The sequence below is a fragment of the Malaclemys terrapin genome, chromosome 6 (assembly GCF_027887155.1).
Source record: "Malaclemys terrapin pileata isolate rMalTer1 chromosome 6, rMalTer1.hap1, whole genome shotgun sequence".
Lineage (NCBI taxonomy): Eukaryota > Metazoa > Chordata > Testudines > Emydidae > Malaclemys > Malaclemys terrapin.
The window spans coordinates 100,454,801-100,479,520 of record NC_071510.1 but is presented as its reverse complement, the minus strand read 5'-3'; the positions used below and the strand labels follow the sequence as shown (position 1 = coordinate 100,479,520).

The following is a 24,720-nucleotide window of genomic DNA, read 5'->3' as shown; positions in this document are numbered from 1 at the left end:
GCCATCTTCTAAGCAAGGTAGTTAAAGTCACACAGACAAGATCTGGTGTAACCCATTGTCAAGAAATTGCACACTATCACAAACAACAACAGGCAGGGTTCTCTTGTACTCTTCAGCAAGTCGCAGACAGATTATGTCTGCCTCCTGCATGAGTTCACTAGAACGCCTGCACTTACTGCCCCTCAAGGTCAAGGGTAGGGTTTATCTACATGGAAAGTAGTTTAACGGAAATTGTGATTTTAAACTCGTGGATGCTCCTAATTGGTTTAACTCAGGCTAATTTTGAATTAGTTTAAATCAATTCCTATTGATTTAAGCTAAACAGCAGTTAACCACTCTAAAACAGAGAAAAGAGTGTCCACACAGGAGTTTGCACCAGTTTATCTAAGTCACTCTAACTATACCTTGCAAGTTTGTGCAGAGACAAGGCCAGACTGAGTGAAGTTATGTATGGTAATGGCTTCTGTACAAGGAGTTCACAGCTAAAAATACAAATATTTGAAAATTCCTAGAGAAACTAAGTAGTACCCAAGGAGTTCCTAGATTGTAAATGTTACACGTGTGCACAGGCAAAAAATTCTGGAACTGTTGCATACTGCCGAGACATATACTGTGCTATCCAGATAAAATAACAGGCCTATGATGTTTTTTGTTTGTTAAATATTGTAATTTGACACAAGACCCCTCTCTCTTGCACCAGTTTAAGGCCATGATTCAGCAAAATACTTCTACGCTCACTTAACTTTAAGTACGAGTAACCCTCCCAATAGGAATTCAGCAAAGCACTTAAGTACATGAATAAAGTTAAGCATTTGCTTAAGTATCATTGACTCCAATGGGACTTAAGCATATTGCTTAACTTTAAACACATACTTAAGCACTTTGCTGAATAGAGATAGGATCACTCACTTGCTGAAAATTAAGTAAGTGCTTTGTTGAATCAGGGCTTAATTCAGGAGTAACTCTACTGAAGTCAATGGAGTTATAAAAGTGTTCAGATAGGTGGAAGAGTGAGAGAATCAGGTCTGTTATTTCTGTGTAACTGTTCTCATTAAAAAGGGTATTTAAATCTGTAAGTGTTAGCAAAAGTTTTGAGAGAAAGTTGGGTGAGGTAATATCTTTTATTGTACCAACTTCTGTTGGTGAGAGAAACAAGCTTTCAAGTTACACAGAACTCTTCTTCACGTTTAGAAAAGGTAATCAGAGTGTCACAGCTGAATATAAGATGGGACAGATTGTTAAGGCCTTGGCTACACTGGTGCTGTACAGCGCTGCAACTTGTTGCGCTCAGGGGTGTGAAAACACCCGCCCCCCCGAGCGCAGCGAGTGCAGCGTTGTAAAGCGCCAGTGTAACAGCTCCTGCAGCGCTGCACGCTCGCTTGCAGTGCTGCAAGCTATTCCCCTCGGAGAGGTGGAGTATTTGCAGCGCTGCGAGAGAGCTCTCGCAGCGCTGGCAGCGCGACTACACTCACGCTTCACAGCGCTGCCGCGGCAGCGCAGTGAATTCTCAAGTGTAGCCAAGGCCGTAGTCTAAGCTGCAAGAGAACCAGTTAAGATGAAGTGGTCAATTGACAATGCTGCAGTCGTAGAGCAAAGGAAGGTTAGTGGGTTACAGATTGTTATAATGAGTCATAAATCCAGTGTCTTGATGAAGTGATGAGTTTTAATGTCTAGCAGAGTTATGAATTTAAGCTTCCAGACTCATCGTTTGAAGGTGTGCAGGTTTCCTTTGAGGATGGTCAGATGTGGAGTTATCTCTTTGTGAACGAATGTTCATCCATAGGTGATAGGGTGTTTCTGTCTCTATTTTTTTGCACATGTTCCTTCAAGAATGTAGTGATTGTCTAGTTTCACACACATAATTGTTGTGGGGGTATTTGATTCATTGGATGAGGTATACTACATGTTGTGGTCGGCATGCATAGGACCCATGGATCTTGAAAGGCTGTATTGTGGGGGGTATTGATCATCATAGCCATGGAGATATGGCTGCAAGTTTTGCATCTGTTGTTATGAGTCTGGTGCTGCTTTGAGTTGGTGTGTCCTGCTCTGTGGAGAGCTTGCTTCTAATGATGTGGTTGCCAAGATTGGTTGGGTTGACTGGAGGCTAGAAGGGATGGAGAAAGCTATCTTTCAGGATGTGGTTCTCATCAAGTAAGGGTTGTAATTGTTTGATGCTGTATGGGTTCCAGTGTGGGGTGACAACTAGGGGTGTGCGATCAGTGGATATTATTTTCCAGTTTTGGTACTTTTAAAAAGCAATTTCAACATTGTTTGTTCACCACACAAGTGAAACTGGTACAAAAGACCATCTTTAAGCAATATCCTTTCAAGAGATTGCACCAAAATAGTCCCAGTTATATTGGTTCTGTCTCCTTTTTCACACCAGTTTAAAACTGGTGTAAATGATGGCTTCAGTGGTTCTGCTAGTGATTTTCACTGGTGTAAGTGAGAAACGATCAGTCCCTTTATGTACAATAGTGCTCGATCTTTAGATGCAACTATTTTGTTGATCTCTTGAGTGAGACAGATTTCACTGTTTATTCCATATCTTCCTCTCTTTTATATAAACAAACTAAACTCCCTTGAAGTTCACTTATCAATAGACAATTGTGTTGAAGCCACAACAATCTTTTGTACCATGCAGTTGTTTGCTTTCTTCCAGGAATCTTTGAATGCTGCCTGTTGTTTATTAATAATGTCTTACTACAGGCTTGCTGAGACAGTTCCGGGACCCTTCCCCACAGCATTGCTGTGGTTATTTCACAAGCACTTAAATCCCAGAATAACGTTTTTTAGCAAAAATGAGAATATGCTGTTAAAAACCACAATCTCTGCACTGCTGGGGGAGTAATCCAGAGCAAGCAGAAAACGCTGGCAAGCCTGAAATAATAAACAAAATAATAAAATTCTTACTAAGTACATTTTAGGCATATAAATTATTTTAAAGTCCAAATTGCCAAACTGGTAGAGGGTGAGGAGAGACGGACCAGAAACATGCAAGGATATCAGAGGAGGTCAACAAATACAAGAGAGGGGACCTGAGATTCAATCATAATGAATTATTTGAGGTTATTATTCAAACGCATTTGAACTATAGTTAGTCAAAATTTTGCAAACTAAAAGTTTTTAAATTGAAAAGTGGCCTTTTTCCCTAAAACTATTTGTTTTTACAAAAATTTATCAATGTTGTCAACAAATTGTCTTTTTTTGAAAAAAAAAAAAAAAATCATTGCTTTCTGAAAATATATATTTTTAAAAATGTTATTGAAATCATTATCAAAAATGTATTGATGTGGTTATTGGAAGTTTTCATTTACTAAAACACCTATTTTGGGCAAACAAAATATTTTATCATCACTTTGATAACTTTAAAAAAAAAAAAAAAAAAAAAAAAAGGATCCCTCTCTAATATTACATCCTCAACCCTCCCCCCAACTTTGACATTAACATTTTTCATTTAAATAGGTTTTTATGTGTGTGTTAGTTGGTATTAATAACCCATAGTGTCTATAGAGCACTTCTCAAACATTAACTCAGTAACTCTCATGCAACTTTCCTGTAAAGTAGGTACATACTATCCCCATTTGATGGCTAGGGAAACTGAGGAAGTGAGATTAAATGATATATCCTGGACCAGAGAGGGAGTTGGTGTTAGAGATGGGATTAGTATTCAAGAATATTAGGCTGTTAGGGCTGGCTTGTGTTCAGTTTCCCTTGTCTCAAACGAAGAGGACAGAAGAGAGAGATTGACGGTAGAGATCTTGGAACATGTTTTGATTAAATTAAGCTGACTTTAAGAAAATTTTGCTTACATAAAGGACTGCAAGATGAGGTTCTAATAGTAAAATAATCCACACTAAATATTGGCAAATAGTCTTGTTTCACCATTTGCCCTTTTTTAAATTCCAGAAACATTACCACATAATTCAGAAGTGCCATGAATCAGTAGTAAAAATACTGCTTGCCCTGGACTGTTGGAAATCTTTGTTTGCATACTTAGAATAGAAAGTCATTAATGTGAAAGCCACACCCTCTCTCCCAGGCCATGTTGACTAATTCTAAGATGCTAGAGGAAAGAAGAGAGTTCAAGCCTCCATACTTTCAGCTTTATACTCCTTTGAGAAAACCAGTGATTACTACTATATGGATGGAGTCTTCTGAAGATTCTGTTCTGTATATATCTAACGTGTGGTCCCTGAGGCAGTGTAGTCCATAGGACTAGGGTCTAATCTTCATTCTGTCATTAATTCAGCAGGTGACTTTAACCAAATCAGTTAAGCCCTCTGTGCCTCAGTTTCCCCATCTTTAAAGTGGGCATAATGATACCCCCATTGTGAAGTGCTTTGACATAATCAGTATTATTGTTAATTGAATTCCAGGAATGTCATTAGATAAAATGCTGATGGGAAATGAGCAATATTGTGTATGTGATAAATATCACTTTGTCTGTTGCACGTTTGTTTTATTAGCAGATTTAGTTATTGATAGTCACATAATTTGTGAAAAGAATGAGTCTTCCTTTTCCCCCTCTTTCAGTCCTCCCATAGAAAGAACAGTGATTTGTCCTGCATCACTTTTTCCTTCATAATTCATAGTAATGGATTACAACTGAATTCTATTATGTATTCCACAGGGAAATTACGGGATTGTTTCTACAGCAGTAATGGAACAGCAAATCACATTTAATGAAAGAAAAGCATGATGCTAACATTAATTTAAATATGTGATGTATTCTTGCAAAGAACTGAATGGATGCTAAGGGGCAGATTCTGATCTTATATGCAGTTGAATAAATCTAGAGTAACTGAATTGGCCCTCTATGTTCCTGAAACGTAAGTTTCCAAATTCTCTGGACTCATAACTTCATTTATTTACTTCAATCAGAAGTGAACTAGACCCAGGAATTGCAATACCAGATCACATGAAGGAGCCGGAGACTGATCTGAATTACAAGGCCAGACCGTTGGCTGGTGTAAATAGATTAAACTCCATTGTAGCCAATTGTTTTTGGAGAGAGTTTCCATTTTGGAAGATGCAGAGCTCAGCACATGAAAGGAGACTGCATAATAATTTTTCAACAAATTACTGTCTAGTCATCTGGCAGTATGCCTAGTAGTGCAAAGTTAAGACCTATAGGAGAGTGTTCATTGTTGTCTAGTACAACCAGGGCCCCCCCAGTCTTTTCAGTCTGCTGGATTTAAACTCTATGGCAAGCCCTGCTGATCTCTGTGGCATACATGCACTGAATGCTGAGGCAAACTGGACATTTCATGACACATTGAATTGTAGAGAGAACATTCAATACAGCAGATTATACTAAATTGAATGTCACAGTATCATTTCTCTTACCCATTGTAATATTTTAATCAAAAATGAACCCTGATTTGATGTTTTTTCGATTAACTTCATGGTATGGTAGAATATCCAGATTGCCACATCTGACACTGTGTCATGAGAGTGAGCCTCTCAAGTAGGCTGCCCCAGGCTATTAAGACCTGATATCTGCCATGGACAAGTAATGAGCTATGTAGCAATCAGTGGAGGTGCTGATACTAGATCCCCTGGGTGTAAGAGGGCAGGAATAGAGAGCATGGTGTAAAGTATGGGGGATTCTGGACTGCCTTTCCACCCTAAGGGCTCAATCCTGCTTCCTTTCAAGTGAATGGAAAAACTCCCATTGACATGACTGGTGCAGGATTAAGCCCCAGGTCTGGCATAGGCCAGATTTGCTGATTTTCAGGGTACGCCACAGGGCCCATTTGTTTTGCCTGATCTTTGAGGAGCGCTAGAGGAGACAGAAGTACTGGCCAATGTGAAGGATTATCATCATTTGTATTTAAAGCTGCTGCTTGGTAGAAGGAGCATTATTATTTCATTTTGTCATTTGAAATAATTGGCAGTGTGCTCAGGGCCTGCTCTCAGCGTTTTTGCCGCTCCAAGCGGTGAAGCGGAAAATAAATAAATAAATAAAGTCGCGACCGGCAGCACTTCAGCTGCAGCTCTACTGCGCTGCTTCATTCCTCAGCGGCAATTTGGCGGCGGGTCCTTCACTCCGAGAGGGACTGAAGGACCCACCACCACCCACCGGACGTGCCGCCCCTTTCCATTGGCCGCCCCAGGCACCTGCTTTCTTTGCTGGTGCCTGGAGCAGGCCCTGAGTGTGCTTAGAGCTGCGGGGGCCCCTTTTTGTTCTAAATTGAAAGAAAACACCGTAAAATAGCCATCAAGTTTAGGGGGTCCACTCAGTGTCACTCCCTTCCATCCTTTCCTACTTCATTGCTATAGTTTTGATCAGTGACAGACACCAGCTTTTCAATGATGTCTGTGTATTGACCATACAACTCTAAACTGGAGCGAGCAGCTTCCAACTTTTTTCTTTTCTTGGGGGTCTGGCTACACAGAGCAAAAATACTTGGCATTTGCCACCACATTTCACTGGGATTCAGATTCAATGCCCTGTGAAATTAATATAAAAATACCACTGCAAAAATCTTACACTTTGTGAAAAGGATTCTACAAGGACAGAGTATTGGATAACAAGTTACAGTAAACTTATGCTGGTAATGTTTAGTTTACTCCTTGCTCCTGGATGAACTTTACAGCTGCTGTGTATTTTGGAGCATTAATAAAACATATGGTATAAAAAGAGAGACTTGTGGAATGTCATTTGATTTATTGTATTTCGCTGTATAAATTTTATGTCTCTAATAGAAAACTGCCTGTTATTGGGGGGAAAAAAAATCTGTGCTCTAAGATTTTCTCTGATATTTAATGCCATGGCATTCTTGACTATGCTTCTTTCCACTAAGAGCTCTTTACATTTTAATCCAACATTGTAGGAATGAGTGGAACAAATGGCTGGGTTAGTTTTAATTTATGAGAACTGTTATGAGTATCAAAGCAATACATGAGCCTTACAGAAAACTTGATTTCAAATAGAATACATTTCAGGCTTTCAGATTTGTGATCTTTTCCTTAAATGGCCTCTAAGAACACAACTTCAAATATGGATGCTCTAGTTTGGGCTTCAATTATCAAATAAACATCCCTGTTGTTTATGAAGAAGTATAGGCCTATTACTTAAAAAAAATGACAAGATGAGAAAGACAACGCCGTAAAATGATTGTGGGAGTTGGTATAGTTGTCAGAAGTATCCTATATGGTAAACAGTGGGTGGAGGGGAAGCGGTTTAATTGTTATCCCTGCTCCCTGAAGATTTGAATTTGCCAAGGCTGATATCACACCCTGGACAAATCTGTAGGGCTTGGTTTTACAGTTTTTAGTCAAGTAAAACGCTCACTGAAATCAAGTATTAAGCATTGCAACATCAGACCCCAAGAAACAAAAATAAATATTTTCCCTTACTGTCTAGGTGTGTGTGTGTTTCATATTTAAGATGCCTCATTTGGGACCCTTTTTGTTTTTCACAAATTTCCAGGGGAGATTCCATTCAAACACACTTTAAGCTGTTTAATTCAGGGGGAAGTGTCATGCATAACTTACAGATGATACATATTTCCCTTATTGGTTTCCTGCAGTTTCTTTAATGAATAATTCATCATACAGAGCACTCAGTCCACAGTATGTTGACCATAGAAGTAAAAAAAAAAAAAAAAAAAACAGCATATGAGAATATTTTTGACAAACTTAGTCCCTACTTCAGCAAAGCATTTAAACATATGCTAAAGTGCATCCCTATTCAGCAAAGCACTTAAGCATGTGCCGAACAAGAAGTATTTGCTGAGTAGGGATGGACTGCTGAATTAAAGCCTGCATGTTTAATTCTTTGCCCTTCTTTGAAAAAGCAGCAGTGTTATGGAGCTCAAGTGTCGTGTCTGGCCAGTATTGAACAGGTGCTTATCATCACTTTCCTATTCTCTGGCTTTTAAGCCAAATTCTTAGAATAACACCAGTCTATTATACATCACAGCATGTCACCCCTGGAAGCTGTCCAACATCAACTTACCATTAAGCAGAACAAAGGCAGGAAGAAGGGAACACGGGTGCCAAAATTCTAAAGCTTGCCAAAACATGCACTTGTGGGTGTGTTGCTGAGAGAAAAGGGAGTGTTGCAGACACCATGGAAAGTGGACCTCTATCCAGTTTATGGAAGATTACTTAGAACAGATATTAGAACCAGGAACCTTTTAAAAAATGTAAATAATTACATTAAATTTTATTCAGTTGTTTTGGTAGTAGTGTTTCTAGTCTGCATTTGTGTTATAACTGTATTATTTTCTCTTTGCCTGTCCAGTAAGTAGATAGAATCTGTTTTATTGCTTTTGCTGATTAGAAAAAGCAAAGCAGACTTTCATTAAAGTTATGAGTTATTCACTAGAGTTGATTGAAAGTGTTTTGATGAAAAATGGGGTTTCATCTAATAAGAAAGTTTTCATTAAAAATCATTTGGCAAAGTGTGTCTTTCTTAAACAAAAAACTTTCAACATTTCAGTGATTGGAAATATTTCATTTTGAAGTTGTGGGCAAGTGTCTACCTTCTGTCCTTCCTTCCCACTTCTGCTCTATCTTCTTTCACTAGAAAAGTGGGGAAAGCATTTTTTTTTTAAATAGAAATGACTCTGTTACTTACTTTTTAACATTTCTATTTTTAAATTAGAGAAACACAAATTAATGCTTTGCCTTCCCTCCTCCCCCATGGGAAAAAAATAAGAGAGAGAGAGGGGGGGGGGGGCTTGTTTTTTTCCCCACTTAGTTCTCTGGTCATTTTTTCTTCTCCAATGGGGGAAAAATAGTGGAAAGTTTTTAAAAATAAGAATGTGGGATTTTTCTCATCAATACAAAAGTAAAATTTTCAAACGCAAACATTTTTTAAAAAACTTCTAAAGTTTTCCATCAAAAATTAAAAATGTTTACAAATTTTCAAATAATATATCTTTGTTTTAATGTTTTCCACAGGAAAACCAACATGAAAACTGTTTTGACCACACCTAGTATTCACACATTCCATAAAGAAAAACAAAAAGCATGCATAGCTACCATAAAACTTTGAAAAGAAAAAGAGATCAGTCCAATGATATTACATTTGGGTCACACCAAAGTCTCCGGCTGGATTCTGGGTTCCTAGTGTCATCTCCTGGCTGAGGCCTTGACTGGACTACAAATTTAGCTCAGATTTAGCTAACAAGCTGACAAAACCTGACCTACAAGACAAACCCCGAGAGTATGTCCCATTGTCTCTTTCCAGTGACTTTTCTGGACATTGTTAGTATCTTGTTGCTTATCAAATGGCAGAGACACTACTTTAGTTCAAGTGATAGATACTTGTTCCTAATCTAAATCCTACTTGGTGATCATGGTGTTCATATGCATGCAACTATGGATCATTACATTAGCAGCCTCAGATGAATAAAAATTGTCAGGCAGAGACTCTGTGACTCTACATCTCATATTCGTCATAGAAATATTGTTATGAATATGGCAGAACAGATATATTTTGTACAAGATGGGTCATATAAGGCATCATTGGAAAGGTTATGATTTGCTGAATGTGATTATCCTATTTGTATAAATGTATCATTTCTGTATCTGAAGTTAGGAATATTGACTATGTAACAATTACAATTGTGTGTGTATTTGGTGGAATGCCCACCAGACATAGGCAATCAGCTTGAATGAGCCCTTTAAGAAGGACAATAGAACTTTGAATATACTAAACTCCCATCTTCCTGAGGAGCTTCCTGGGATGCTACTTTGACACTGCAGGGTCATCTGATGATGTCATTTCTGATATGGAGTACCACCTTGGACACTGCTGGTATTTTTCCACTGGAAACAAAGGATTCCTTATGCAACTTCTATTTAAGGCTGGGGAGTAAATCAATCAGGGCTCTTCTCCATTGCCTCCCTGCCCAAGAAGGAAAAATGCTGAAAGCACCTGAAGAGACAAAGGAACTAAGCTGGGGAAAGGCAAGGGCTGAGTCCAGGCTGAGACTAGACTGTAAAGAGAAATAACTGGAACTCTAAGCTGCAGAAACTCTGCAACCTGCCTAAAACAACATTTAGGGTGAGAAATTACATTTTGTAACCTGTATCTTTAGTGAATTAAGCTTAAGTTGCATGTTTTGTTTTATTTGCTCAGTAATCTGCTTTGCTTTGTTTGCTATCCCTTATAATTACTTAAAATTTACCTTTTGTAGTTAATAAACTTATTTCTTGTTTATTTCAAAACCCAATTTGTGCAATTCATATCTGGGGGAACAAAAAGCTGTGCATATCTCCCTCCACATTCAGGGAGGGGGTGATCTTTATGAGCTTACGCTGTACAGATCTTTCTATACAGCGCAAGACAATATAATTTTGGGTGTACACCCCGAAGGAGGTGTGGAAGCGAGTGCTGGGTAAAGTCCCGAACTGAATTGTCTCACACAGAACTGATTTCAGTCTGTGTCTTCAGCTGGGTGTGGCTTCACCTGTGTGTAGTAGAGAAGGCTCAAGGGCCTGGCTCAGCAAGGACAGGGGGAGGAAGCCCAGGCTGGTGGAACGGGCGGGCTCAGTGGAACCCCAGCACATCAGGTGGCACCCCCAGATGGGGGGGTCCAACCCATCACCGACTCACTATTGGTTTGTACAGTACCTAGCACAGTAAGGCTGGGGCCATTAGGCACTACCCCATATACACTAATAACAATGACAAAGTTTGAAATAAAACTATATAATTATAGAAACCTAGGACTGGAAGGCACCTCAAGAGATCCTCTAGTCCAACCCCCTGCACTGAGACAGGAGCATGTATACCAAGACCATCCCTGACAGGTGTTTGTCCAATCTGTTCTTAAAAACATCCAGTGAGGTGGACTCCATAATCTTCCTTGCAAGCCTATTCCAGGGGTTAACTGTCCTTATTGTTAGAAAGATTTTTCCTAATATCTAACCTAAATCTCCTTTACAGCAGTTTAAGCTCTGTCTGCAATAGCACTTTTGTTGGTCAACCTTTTGTTGGTCAAAAGGTTCTTTTTCACACCCCAGCCAACATAAATTTAACCAACAAAAGCGCTGGTGTGGACAGCGCTATGTCAGTGGGAGATGTTCTCCCACCAACATAGCTACCACTGCTCTTTGGGGATGGTTTAATTATGCCATCAGCACAGCTCTCTCCCATCCTCATAGAGCAGCTACACGGAAGACCTTACAGAGGTGCAGCTGCAGCGGTATAGGTATGCCACTGGAAGGTATGTAGTGTAGACATAGCTTAAGCCCTTTACTTCTTGCCCTACCTTAATTAGACATGGAGAACAATTGATCACGGTCTTCTTCATAAACAGCCCTTAACATATTTTAAAATTGTTATCAGGTCTTCTTTTCTCAAGACAATCTGCCCAGGTTTTTTTCAACCTTTCTACATAGGTCAGGTTTTCTAAACCTTTTATCATTTTTGTTGCTCTCCTCTGGATCCTCTCCAATTTGCCCACATCTTTCCTAAAGTGTGGTGCCCAAATTGGCTACAGTACTCCAGCTGAGGGCTCACCAGTGCTGAGTGGGATAGTTACCTTCCATGTCTTACACATGATGCTCCCAGAATATTGGCCTTTTTTTGCAAATGCATCACATTGTTGACTCATATTAATTTGTGATCCACTCTAACCCCACAGATCCTTTTCAACAGTACTACTGCCTCACCAGTTATTCCCCATTTTGTTGTTGTGCATGTGATTTTTCCTTCCTAAGTGTAGTGCTTTGCACTTGTCTTTACTGAAGTTCATTACTAGACAACTACTATTTGACTATGATCTTTCAACCAGTTTTGCACACATCTTATGAACATTTTATCTATACCACATTTCTCCAGTTTCCTTCGAGAATGTCATATGGGGCTGTGCCTAAAGACTTACTAAAATCAAGATATCATGTCTACAGTTTCCTCTCCCCCATCCACTAGGCCAGTAACTCTATCAAAGAAGGTAATTAGGTTGGTTTGGCATGATTTGCCCTTGTAATCTTATTATCCTTTAGGTACTTATAAATTGATTGTTTAATATTTCTTCCAGTATCTTTCCAAGTATCAAAGTTAGGCTGACTGGTCTATAATTCCCCATGTCCTCTTTGTTCCCCCTTTTTAAAGGCCGATACTATGTTTTCCCTTCTTGAGGCTTCTGGGACCTCACTCATCCTCCAAGAGTTCTCAAAGATAACTGCTAATGGTTCCAAGATTGCTTCAGCTAGTTCTTTAAGTAGCCTTATGGTGAATTTCATTCGGCCCTGCTGACTTGAATGCAGCTAATTTGTCAAAACATTCTTTAACCTGCTCTTTCCTTATTTTAGCTTGTGTTCCTTCCTCCCTTACTATTAATATTAATCGTGTTAAATATCTGGTCATAGTTTACCTTTTTAATGACAACTGAAGCAAAATAGGTATTAGACACCTCAGCCTTGAATGTCATCTGTTATGAGCTCTCCTTCCCCACTACACAGAGGGCCTGCACTTTCTTTCATCTTTCTTGTGCTCTCACTGTATTCATAGAATCTCTTTGCATTTTGTGTTTTTTGCTAGGGGTAACTTATTTTGTACCTTAGCCTTTCCAATTTTGTCCTTACATGCTAGAGTTATTCTTTTGTACTCATTCTTAGCCATTTGTTCATGTTTCTGCTTTTTAATGACCTGGAAATCAAAAAGAAATCCTACTAAGAGGTCCTGATGAAGCCAAGTTGGCCTTTTGTGATTCTTCCTCTCTTTCCATCACATCAGGATAGTTTTCCGTTGAACCTTTAATATTGTCTCTGAGAAACTGCCACCCTCCTGAATTCAGAAATCAGCAATTGAAAATTATCTGAATTGTTAGAAAAGTAAAAGCCAAGGCTGTATTGATTGAATTTGACTCCTGTATTGATTACTGTTTGCCTGTGTGTGCTATATATGGCATACAAAGTTAATGCTACACAGCTCCCTTCTGTGGAAAGTACTTTGTGGTCCTTGGTAGTTCCTCAGCAAAGCTCACCACACTCCACATACTGATACTTATAACAGGCAGAAAGCATGACTATTGTTTGACCCACTATTTTACTGTGAGTTAACAGGATACTGTACAATAGTAATAGACAATTTTGCTATTACTGTCAGTATGGTAAATGTACTGTAGTTCTAGGCAATATAGGTAGAACTCACTGTGTCCTAATGATATTGCTAATTCAATTCATACAACACTAGCTAATATGAACTCATAGCTTCAAGTACTGGAATTAGAAAGAAAATTGCATAAACATTCTTTTCAAGTAGAGTACTCATCTTTCATGCATAGAACAACAGAGCATGCATGAATACTTGTAACTGTCCAGTTTAAACCTGGCCCAAATACAGGATACAATGTGTGACAAAAGCCACAAATGAAGGACACACAATAATTCATGCAGGAAACTAAAATGTCATAAAATTTTATAGATTGCTGAGTGCAGCAATGCCTATATACCTTTAAAACTACAGCCTTACATCCTACAGGGTCCACAGCTCTACAATGCCAAGGCTATATTGTTAGATTAGGGCTGAACTTTTCAGCCCAAGCCCTTTTAATTGTTACAAAATATAAAACATGACCTTAATCCTAGTGTTGAATAATCCACACAGCTAAAGGGAGCTCAGAAGAATGTTTTGAATAGGGTTACCTGCTATGATTGTGAATTACTCTATAAATGGAAACATTTAGCATGTTATGAAAAAGGTGGTTTTGTGTCTCAAATGTGGATGTGTTTCTTTTAGTTCCAATGGATTGTTTAATAGCAGCTGCTCCAGAGACTCTTTCTAGAACTATAATTGTTTGATTTGAAGATCAAATGAGGCAGCTGACCTGACCTCCATAGTAGCATCTGAGCTCTGATGTCAGCTCATCAGGGAACAAACTTATTGAAGAAAGGAGAGATGCAAAGACAGCAGAGAAAAATCACATTGTACTGAGTTTGAGGCTGGGAATGGTATTTGCAAATTCACATAAGTGAAAGGTTGCTCTTTATTTCATTCACACTAGTTGGGTATGCAATCCATCTTCTGCTTAAAGTTGGGAGAAGTATCTCTTTGAAGGTTAAAGCTAGACTGAATATATACAGTAGGGAAATTTTCTGCATTGTTTACATGAGAAGATAATTACCATGATCCACCTCTAAAGTCTATGATTCTTTGGTCTTAAGCTCCCATTTAGTCAAGCACTTACTCATGTGCTATGGGGTTCTGTTTCACTGTTTCCAATATAATAAACCTTTAGAACAGCAATTTTTCCAGAAAACTTGAAAATTTTTGACTATTGGTACCTATGTAGGAATTTTGATTTGGAACATGTGATGGATTAGAATGGCTGGAATTAAATTGGCTTGTTTATGGGACTCTTCTGATATTTAAAAATGTTGGATTTCAATGTTCAGTCCAGAGTGAGCAGGTGTAGATAAACTGGGAGCTGATGCTAGCCCATCCACTGAGTGACCAATATATTTGATAATAGTACCTAGCAGAAAAGTCGTCTCCAATGTGAGTTATAAAAATTAACTTATTTTTACAAACCCGTGTGGTATTATTTTTGTTTTTATATTGTCCGCCCATGCCCCATTTCCATGGTGGAAGCTGAGGCAGATAGATTAAATAAATTGCCTAAAGTCACAGAGTGTTGATATCAGAACTAGAATTAAAACTCCGGGGAACTAGTAGACTCTCAGATTCATCAGACAATTCTGTTTTCCAGGCTTCTGTCCATCATATTTTCTATACTTAAGTTTGTTCATAATTTAAGCAGTGTTTCACAGTAAACTTTTTAAATTTGTATTTTATTTAAAGTCTGGTACAAAGATTTGAGTGTCAGAAAGAATTTACACAGACGTTGAAGATGTAAGGTGCAATAGAAGGGCCATGGTTAATGATGAAATATTGCTTTTATATTATCTTTATGTAGTATGTGTTCAATATCCCTCTCTCCACGTAAATGGACACAAAGATGCAAATGGGTTGCCACCTCCCAGTACCCCTTGGTGGTCTCACTTAGCTCCTCAAACACCACACAGGCTTTTTTTGAGACTCCAAATACAACTCCAAGTCCCCAAGTGAAGTCCACACAAAGCAAGTTTCTCTTCCTACTCACAGACCATCCTACCTGGGCCCTTTCCTCCTTTGGCAGGCCCTATGGGTTCTGGAATCCTCTCAGTCCCAGCTGGTTGCTTACTCCAATCAGTCTCTGATCTTCATTTCATTTCCCCCCAGGTGCTCTTTGTAGGGAAATCACCTGATCATTACCCAGCTGTGGCTCTTTTGTAATCAGGGTTGGCTACAGTGGAGTTACACCAGAAATGAATCTGGCCTGGGCCCCTAATGTCTAACAAGTACTGTCATCTTTCTGTCTAATGGATTTAAAGAGGTTTCCATTATTTACGGGTCATGATGTTGTAATGTGATTTGGGTCCTTCATTTATCAGCATGAGTTGCCTGATGCAACAGCAGAAAAATTATTTAATTTACCAAAAGTTAACTGGTAGAGACTGATGATGGTAGCTCATTTCAGTAGTATTTGGTTTCCCTGAGATTAATTGAGGGCTACACAGTAAAAATAGCTAATGGATATGCTTGTGTAATGGGCTCTCTTTCCTCCCCTGAAGACTGCAAAAGGAGACATTAGCCCAGAAAACCTCTCAAGGCTAGTGCAGCACCTTCTGCTTAGTTGAGACTTGAGAGGATTTGAACTTCTAAAGTGGGTGAATTCCTTGTTAGTTATTAAATAAATGATTGGTCACAGACTTGGGGTGAACATTTCAGTGTATCTTTTTTTATATATAATTCACCCAGGTGCAGAGTGCCTGCCAAAGCCCCAGTCCAATGGAATTCCTGAAGGGTGTGTGTCTCTGGTGTATGCAAACAGAGTGGCCATGCAGGGAGACCTCATCATTGGCCCTGATTTGATTAGATTGCTGTGAAATGGACTTTAGATGATGACCTATGGGAGACACTGCCAGATCTGCACATAGATAGATCTCAAACTTCCAATTAAGAGGTCTGGGGGCCAGCAGCTGCATGGAACAGCACAGGATTTCATTTAAACTCTTCCTTTTTTTTCCCCTCCAGGTTTCAAGTAACCTTCTCCCATTTGATTGTTCAGAGTCAGGAGGGTTAGAGCATTTAGCCTTCTCTGGCCTAGGAATGAGTTGTTCACTACATGGTATTATAGAGTGAATCATTAAATAGGAATTTCTCTGTTAGACCCTCTCCAATAATTTAACTCAATCTTTATTTATTCAAAGGTCATTTACAGAACAGGGATAAACATTTGTATAAAGAAAAATTCTATGTGATAGAGGACTTGAGAGAGGATGCTGACTGAATATCCTAAAAGACATTTGCTGAGGGGAAAAATCTGTCCCTTTAGCTGAGAGTTCTAGGAGCAAATGCTTTGTTTGGTAAATATATTTGGTTTCTAAAATGAAAAAATGGTGTTAATCACTTTTCTAAAAGCAACATTGGTGAAATGGTGCCAAGTGCCTTTTCATAACCAACCAATTCTGACCCACAGATGGTATGACTGTAACGGACTCCATTGCTAATATCACAAGTGCCTTGCTGTGCCCAGCGGGAGTCCCATGTTTGATTACTAGTTCCTTGCTTCCAGATTGGCAGGAACTCAGACTGTTGTGCAGGCTTCAAACCTGACTTACAACAACACTGCTGTTCCAGCCCCGTGTTTCTCACTTGCAGAAACTGCCAGTTGTGCCAGATTCACACAGTGAATGAAATAACAAGCACCAGGCTACTGCTGGTCTTTAAACAGTAAAATAATTCTAATAATAGCCTGCATGAAAAATATCAGACCGCTCATTGGTAGAAACGTGCCAGCTTAGCTCACAAAAACATTTCAGACATTGCTGTGGTTTGCACTTAAAGATATACTTTTAAATCTTGTGTCCTGTCACGTTGCATAAGGTTCCAGGACAAGATACGAAATCAAGCTATTCAGCTGCAGGTGCAAACTAATTGTGTGGAGTAGCTCGCTGCTGTTGCCAGTTGATGAGCAGCCAGATAGTTCAATACATGTCTAATAAAAAGTCAGGGAACATCTATTCCAAATGTTACAGTACAAACAACTCTGTTAATTGAGTGAAGTTTCAAATACTTCATTGTATTTCAAAAAAAAAAAAAAAAGCTTTCAAGGAACACTGGCTGGTATCCAGTACTCTATCTAGGATAAGCTTCATTATTACATTTTAAATATATTACGGTTATAATTAGCGTGAACCTCTCTTGAAGTGGTACTTAAGAATAAGATTTTTATTCATATACTGTTACCAAAAGCACAGGATATATGCCACTGTTTCAGAAACATATTCATAATTAAATGGCAATTACAACAGTAAAATAATTAAATAGGCTCTGCTGTGTCATCAAATGCAGCTGTCAATTAAAATTATGCAAACTCAGTATTCTGCTTGGAGCATTTCCACCAAATAGACTCACAAAGAAAAGGGAATGCATCTCTTGATAAGAATCAGGTCAAAAAGGCTGAGAGTATCCTAGGAGGAAAAAAAGTGGAAATTTCAGTTAAAGAGAAAAAGTCATGGAAGAGCTGCCTCTGGAAGGTTTATTTCATATAAAACAGCAGTAGAAAACACAGCTTGGTTCAAACGTAACCCCGAGTTCTTTCATCACAACACGTAAAAAAAAAAAAAAAAAGTCACAGACACACAGTATTATTACAAATATAAGTTTATTTATTAAAAAACATGCTTGGTCATACTTAAAAATACAGAACTTACCCCCCTCTCTGAATACTTACCTCAGCTATCTGGAGGAAGACTATTAAGGAGAATTATGTAGATTATAATTGAGTAATTAAGAGAATAACAGCAACAAAAGATACTTTTTTCCTCCAGAAGAAGTGTAACTGTGACTAAATAACTGTTTTCAGATGCCTGGAAGAAAGATAGTCAGGCTGGAAAAATCAGATAGGATACACTGATTATTTATTTATTAATGGACTTCACTTACTCTTATCTTCCCTAGTAGACATTAGTGTAGACTCTTTGGAATCCTCGTATTGATTGCTGTTGGTATTTGTTAGTTTCTACTGGTTTCCTTGGGCTTCTGTTGGAAGGCCCATAGCCTTGGGAGCTACTAGTCCAAAATTTAGTTGTCATGTGGAGCAGTAGGAGTCAATTGAACATTTTCACCTGGAATTTACACTAGGACTGACTGCAGACAGCATCTTTGGGGCAGACCCTGTATTTTCCATACATTTGAATGGACAGCCTAGACCATGACTTCTCTTCTGCCTCTGCCTCCCTTGAAGCCTGAAAAATAGGCTTGTGTTTTGAGTTGGGATAGTTATTCAGTATCTTATTATAATAAATAACTATGATCCCTTCATGCAGAAGTAATAAATGGGCCAAACTCTGTTCTTAGTTATACCATTGTAAAGATGGAGCAACTCCAGTGACAAAGAAATTGCTCCAGAATATACCGGGGTAATTAAGAGCAGAAATTTGGCTCAATAAGCTTAAACTATGGGAACAAAAATATACAAAGTATTTAATCATTTGCATTAAGACTAATCACGAAAGCTAACAATCTAATCAGATTAAAATGATTTCATTATTTTTTTCTGCATTAGTTTAATTAGCCTTCAACAGTACCAGTATTGATAACCTACAGTGTTCAAGCAGGAAAAAGTTAAAAGTGAGTTGCCTTTCTCTCCATCTTGACTCTGAGACAGGTTAACAACTTCCTGCTTCTGTCGTCATGTCAAATGCTTTGCTTTGAAGTTGTTTTTAGCACAAACCCTAAAAGTTTGCCATATGAGAATTAATTAAAACCATGTGCTCATGTCATCACTAGTGTTAAATTATGGGGCAGAATGCTAGAATGATAAATAATCTATTTTTATACAGGAGGCTATGAAAATGAACGTCCCTGATTGGCAGACGAGGGACTATCTCAAACCTGGGTAACCAGGATACAATTTCATTGCCCTTGACTTCAATAGGGCCAGGATTTGGTTTTATAAGTGCCTGAAGAAAGAAAAGATACTCAGTGTGACCCAAAAGCATCCCTGTATTCACATGCTACCCACCATTGTAATAATCTTTGTACACATTATGTGAGGTGTCATTTGAAAGCCAACAATTTGCTGGTCAATAACACATGGTGAAATGTACGTAGCAGCATTATAGGTAAAGTTATGAATAGCCCCTGTATGATGTTATTAGCACATGTTTCAAAGCCAGACAGCCCTGCCTAGGCAAAAGTTGTTAAACAGGCCTATCCTAAACAAAGGAATGTGTGTTTACCTCAATGTACATATAAGTAGTAAACAGGGGCATGAAAACAGCAGGAGGAGGAGATGTCAGGAAACAGAACAATTTGCATTTGAGCAAACACAAGAGGGCAAGGGAGCGGAGAAAGAGCATGGAGACCTTCGCCACAAGATTCCATGTCATCTCCCTCGCTATCTGGATAAGCTTTTCTTTGAGGGGTAATCTTCAGAAGAATCCACTTCAAAGGTTCACTGGATTATAAAAGAAAGGGGCAGAAAACCTCAAGTTCTCTCTTTTACCTAAGAAGTCACAGGCACCAGCAGCTTTAGGCCTCTTGGAGAGATCCTGACCAGGGAAAGGGTCAGTCACCATCTTGCTGGAAGACTTGGGTGAAAGAGGACATCTTAAACAAAGCCTCGAACCAAAACTTGCTGGGTTAAATTTTAGCCTTTTAGATGCAAGTTTTCATTTTAATTTACTTATAACCATTTCTAACTTTGTTTTATACTTGAATTAATCTAAAAACCTATCTTCCTTTGTTAATAAACTTGTTTTGTTTTTAATCTAAACCAATCCAGTGCTGTGTTTTAAACTGAACTGTTTGGTAACTCTAGTTAAAGTAACAAAATGTTGAATATTGACTCCTTACAGGAGCAACGAACCTTAAGATCTGAACTGTTCAGGAGAGGCTGGGCATTTCAGAACACATTTTTGGGAAAATCCAGGCTTGGGAATGTGTTGGGGTCACCCTGCAAGTAGTAACCAAGGCGGGTGGAAGCCAGAGTGGGGCTGTAGTGCTGTAGGGATGCATAGCTCCCGAATCGCCAGCCCATGGGCGCGGCAAACTGCTCCCATGGCTACGAGGCAGGAGTGACCTTCAATCCAGCGTTTGTGTTTGGGAAACTTATTTGGCCGATTTGATTGTACCCTCGCAGCTGGTGTTCACGCGCTCAAGAGATGGTTCGTTATCTTATGTGCATGTATACTGCCTGGCTTTTCTATGCGCAGGAATGTAACCACTAAGAAGAGTTGTAAACAAAGTAAGGAGAGAAATAAAAACCCCAGGAAAAGTTTTCCTGGGAGGCTTTTTGCAGGAGGCTTGTAAAGCTCTCTGGCTACCAACAAACCTGGCGTTCTGTTTCCTGCGTCGTCACCACAGCTGGTGACCCCGACGTGATGCCCCTCTACTCACCGGCTGGATACGCCGAGCGCGCCCGCGGCTGTTTGCCGCCCCTTATTCGTGAGTATGGGGGGGAGACTTTCCAGTGCCCCGAAGGAGCACGCAAGAGAGTTACAAAAGATTATAAGGCAGCGATCATGTGTCGTTGTCTCGGTCGCTCATATTGAGGACCTTCTAAGGGAAATAGATCGCCAGTGCCCCTGGTATCCGAACTGCGGGTCATTACAGCTTTTTGATTGGATACGGATTGGGATCACCTTGTATAGTGAACCCCGTGCCCCAGTTCAGCACCTGCTGCTCTGGCAGCGTTGTAAGGAGGCGCTGGAGGGGTTCGGCCCCGACGGCCTTAAGCCGGTTTCCCCTTTGCCCCCAGGTGATGGGCCACCCCCCTCCTGCCCGCAGCTGACCCCCCCTGCGCCGCTGCCCGTGGCGGCGCCCCCCTGCCTACCGGTCGGGCAGGGGGGCGCTGTCACCGCGGCAGTGCGGCGAGTGCGCAAGGCCGGTCTCTTGACCAACAAGGAATCCAAGTGTGGGTTCGAGGCGTTCCCCGTCTCTAGGCGGGATAATGGAAACGGGGGGCGAGTAGTGGACTGGGAGGCTCTCCCCTACTCGGTTCTGCACGAGCTCCAGGGGATCTTGAAAGGTGTGTCAAACGGTTATCACTTGCTCCCCCAAGATTGGAAAGACATATGTCGCATGGTGCTGTCTCCCGCGCAATACGTTGTGTGGGACAGCGAGTACCAGCGAGAGGCGCTTGCGGCAGCAGCACAAGGTGGGGGGGCTTATCTTGCTGAGCAGTTATATGGCACAGGGCAGTTTTCGAGCATCCCCGAGCAGGCGGTGGGCACACCCCAGGTAGCTTTTCCCATCATTGGCCAGTGTGCCCGTCGCGCGTTTCGCAGGGTCCCCGCTGCGAGCGAGTCCTCTAAGTCCTTCGACCCTGGCGGAGTTGCCGCAGGCGTGTACTGATGTAGGCACTCAAACCCATCAGATGGCCCTGCTGACAGCTGCCCTGTACAAGGGGCAGAAGCCTCAGGGGAACTGCTTTAACTGCCACCATCCATATTGATGATTAGGCGTACGGCCCTCCCCCTTCCGTTGGCTCACTGATGAGCCCGTATGGGTTGCGCAGTGGCCGCTTTTCCCCAGAATATGTGCAGTGTATATTGTAGCAGAGGTAAAGGAAATGCAAACCTACCAATATAGGTTGTGTTGTCTTGTTCAGATCACTGTGTGTTTGAAAGCAGGAGTTAGAAGTAAAAGGCAATCAAAAGACTGGGAAAGTTAATTGTGTCCCTTTTAAGTAAAAATCTTTAAGCTGTAGATAGCTTTGGATTTGGAAGCAAGCCAGAAAGCATTTGTATTAATGCAAGTTTCTAACTAATAAGGTAGAAGCCACTGAAATCTAGGCTGCCTATGAACAAATACAAGGAAACATTTTAAGCAATGACTGACTGCCCAAAGGGGTAGACCTCTGTTCTTTTGTTTTTCAGATCATCAGAGAAAACGGATGCCAGCTGAACAGCATTCAATGTACCATGCATTTACTGGCACAATAGGGATTATTTTTGTGTTTGATGGCAAAAATTGTTGTTAAGAGTTGCATACCAACAGTCTTTGGAAGCAAAGACATGGAAGGTTAACCCACTCCCCATATTGCCCATGGGATCCTTCTGGCTACTTCAGATTTCTAGCCAGAGGGCTGGGGAGGGAGGAAAGCAATTAGACACCTGAGGTTGTACCGAGTGCACTCCTTAAAAGTGGGTGTGCTTGTCCCGGTTTGTTGCTCCAAAGCTCTGTAATAAAGTTATTTTACTGGAAGAGTGAAGGTTTCCTTTGAGGTTAAAAGAAGCTGAGAAAGGGAGAAGAGGAAAAAGCACAGAATGAGTTAACTGAGAGGAAAATACAGCTTGCAGGCTCATCCAAGGCCACAGCCAAAACTTGGCTGACCCCCAAGACAAGGGGGGGGGGGGCTTAAATGTGCCCGAGCAACTATGAGATCTGCAAAACACTGCCAGGCATTAATGAAATGTGTTAGGTTTCTTTTCTCACAGGTAGAAAAGTGCTACCCAAAGATCCTAGCACCCCTGCCATTTATTAAAACCAGGAGACTGAGTCTATGTAAAGTCCATCAATGAAAGACTGCTTTGGCTCCATGCTGGAAAGGCCCTTTCCAAGTCCTGTTAACCACCAACACCGCTGTGAAGTGCCAAGGACTGACTGCCTGGACCCATGCTTTTCACTGTAAAAAGACCCCTCCACCTCGGGAGGACCTTTTGACTAATGATAAGCCTATTTCTTCTTCTAGCCCTGCTGTGCCTTCTGGACAGCAGGAAAAAGGAAAAAAAGACAAGGTGAAGTGCTAGTAACCTCTCCCTTGTCCACTGACAGACCTACTGTTGCTCTGAATTTTTCCAGAAAAAGCAAAACCATTACAGGGTGATGTGCTAGTAACCTCTCCCCTGTATGATGCTAAACCACACTGTTTCAGGAAAAGAGAAGAAGGAACACTTGCTTCCATGAAACCACAAAGTCCAGGAATTCCTGACTACAAGAGACATTAAGAACTGACCCTGATGAAGAAACAAAGAATTATACACTAGCAGGAAGAAATTTGTGGAACCCATTCTTGGGAACGTGGTATTGATTGGATTTTGGGGTTTATTCTACAGGCTGCGCCCTGTGTTTTGGATAAGTCCTTCAGTATGTATTGCCTTCCCTAATTGGATTTTAAATGATAAGTACCAAAGGCACCTTGTTGCCATTGCCCCTGCTATCTTCTTTATTACACTATTACCCCTGTAACACATCCAAATACAGACAATGACCCAGAAGTTGCTGACAGAGATGGTATTGAATATCACTGAGGCTGGGAAGGCATTGCAGTGGGATCTAGCATGTTCAGGCTTGGCCCACTGCCCTTACAGACACATCAGGAGTACCATCTGATCTGTGGCCATGGAGACATACTTAGAGACTTTCTCGGTAAAAGTGCAAACGTTCTTAATGCTCCTTCCAAGCATATGGACCGGTAAAGGGGGTGTGGCCTTCCACATACCAAATCCTGCCGGGTCCATGGGGAGGATGCATGTGGGATTGAGTAATTCACCAAGACATCTGGGAAATTAGACTACCTGGTATGCCCAGTTAATTTTAGTTAGTGCTCCTGGGATTACACCTGACAGGACACTTACTTTTTCAAGTTAATGACAGCTGTGTGTATGTTAATGACACCACATTACAAGACATTTGGGTCCACCTGGCACAAGTATTGAATCAATCTGATTCCTACCTGGCCGTTGCCCCGAAAATGCAAGGTCTGTTAAGTACCTGCCTTGTTCCTGTCTGCAAACCACCCAGCAACATCTGGGGTGTGAGACAGTGAAAGAAATGTGTTGTTTTAAGCTTACTGATAATAGTAACCGCATGCAATAGCAAATTGATATGCTGAAATGTTATGCTTAAGCCATCCGCCAAGACGTTTTTCCTCCTTGGTGGGATTATATCTAGTCATAGCTACTCTTAGAGTGGATAAAGTCCCTCTTATAGTATGGGGTCTTAGTTTTAGTTTTTGATGTTTTACTTTGCTGCTTTGTTTAATGTGTACCCAATCTAGTGACATTGTGCATGCTACCCTGCGAAAGTGCTTTGTCTAAACACCGCATTTATATAATAAAACAGGGGGGGATGTAGGGATGCATAGCTCCCGAATCGCCAGCCCATGGGCGCGGCAAACTGCTCCCATGGCTACGAGGCAGGAGTGACCTTCAATCCAGCGTTTGTGTTTGGGAAACTTATTTGGCTGATTTGATTGTTTCCTCGCAGCTGGTGTTCACGCGCTCAAGAGATGGTTCGTTATCTTATGTGCATGTATACTGCCTGGCGTTTCTATGCGCAGGAATGTAACCACTAAGAAGAGTTGTAAACAAAGCCAGGAGAGAAATAAAAACCCCAGGAAAAGTTTTCCTGGGAGGCTTTTTGCAAGAGGCTTGTAAAGCTCTCTGGCTACCAACAAACCTGGCGTTCTGTTTCCTGCGTCGTCACCACATAGTGCTGCTGGAGTCAGGGCTGTCTAGCACACAGACACTCAGGGCGTTACCTGCATGCTGGCAGGCATGGGCAGTGCATCAACTGCCCTTGAGGGAGGCTAGCCCCACAACCCCTTCTGCCTCTTTTGCTCACCAGAACTCTAAGTCGTTTCTCCCCACCCCCTCACTGCAACCCTGGGCTGCACTGGCCGGCCTGCCCCAGCCACACCAGTTGGCCTGCCCTAGCTATGCCAGCTGGCCTGACCCCCAGTCCGGCGGCTGGCC

The 24,720-nt window shown here is 40.8% G+C and overlaps 1 long non-coding RNA gene across 1 annotated transcript; it reads left to right on the top strand.

Annotated features, from left to right (window-relative positions):
• The first annotated feature begins 20,031 nt into the window (after positions 1-20,031).
• LOC128839245 (uncharacterized) lies at positions 20,032-24,423 on the top strand. Its single transcript, XR_008445388.1, has 2 exons — positions 20,032-20,467; positions 22,462-24,423. It is a non-coding gene; the product is annotated as an uncharacterized LOC128839245 (long non-coding RNA).
• Positions 24,424-24,720: the final 297 nt, after the last annotated feature.